The following is a 1,298-nucleotide window of genomic DNA, read 5'->3' on the forward strand; positions in this document are numbered from 1 at the left end:
TTTGTTCATAACACATTATTTTTTAGATATGTTTTTGGATTCTACTGGCCAGGATTTTGTTGAAGATTTTTGCATCTATATTCATGAGGGATATTGGTCTGTACTTTTTCTTTGCAGTGATGTCGTTGCTTGGTCTTTGTATCAAGGTTATGCTTGCGGCATAAAATGAATTTGGGAGGATTCCATCCTTTTCTATGTTCTGGAATAGTTTGAGTAGGATTGGTCTCAGTTCTCTGAATATTCAGTAGAATTCTCCACTAAAACCATCCGGGCCAGGGCTTTTTTTGTTGTTGGTAAGTTTTTTTATGATCTGTTCAATTTCTTCTTTTGTTATGGGTCTATTCAAAATTTTCACCTCAGCCTGTGTTAGTTTAGGTAAGTAGTATGTTTCTAGAAATCTGTCTTTTTCTTCTAGATTTTCAAATTTGTTGGAGTATAGCTCTTCATAGTATCCTGATATTATCCTTTTAATTTCTGTTGGTTCTGTTGTGACATCACCCAGTTTGTTTCTTATTCATGTTATTTGTATTCTCCTCCTACATTCCTTTGTTAACTTTGCCACTGGTGTGTCAAATTTATTAATCTTTTTAAAAACCAACTTCTAGTAGTTCTATTACATTTTCATGTCTTTCTATTTTCTGTTTCATTTATTTCTGATTGAATCTTTATTATTTCTTTTCTTCTAGTGACTGTACACTTTGTTTGCTCCTCTTTTTCTAATTTTTGGAGATGTTGGGTTACCATTTTGATTTGGGCTCTTTCTTCTTTTTTGATGTGTGCATTTATTGCTATAAATTAGTCTCTGATCACAGCTTTTGCTGTATCCCAAAGATTTTGGTATGTTGTGTTTTCATTCTCTTTTGATTCAAGGACATGTTTAATTTCTTCTTTTACCCAGTCATTTTCAAGGAATGTGTTATTCTGTTCTGTTGATCCTCTAATTTTATAGCATTGTGATCTGAGAAGATACTTTGCAGTATTTCAATGTTTTTGAATTTATTAAGGCTTGCTTTGTGGCCTAACATATAGTCTATCCTGGAGAATGTTCCATGTGCACTGGAAAATAATGTATATTGTGCTGCTGTTGGGTGAAGTGCTCTTTAGATTTCTATAAGGCCAAGTTGGTGGATTGTATTGTTTAGCTCTTCTCCATCTTTGTTGAGTTTCTTTCCAGTTGTTCTATCTTTGATTGAAAGTTGTATATTAAAGTCTCCTATTATGACTATGGAGTCATCTATGTGTCTTTTCAATTCTGTTAAAGTCTGATTTATGTATTTTGGGGCTCTTTCATTGGGTCC

The sequence above is a fragment of the Orycteropus afer genome, unplaced genomic scaffold, assembly GCF_000298275.1.
Source record: "Orycteropus afer afer isolate SDZICR_OR568_19922 unplaced genomic scaffold, OryAfe1.0 scaffold00379, whole genome shotgun sequence".
Classification (NCBI taxonomy): Eukaryota; Metazoa; Chordata; class Mammalia; order Tubulidentata; family Orycteropodidae; genus Orycteropus; species Orycteropus afer.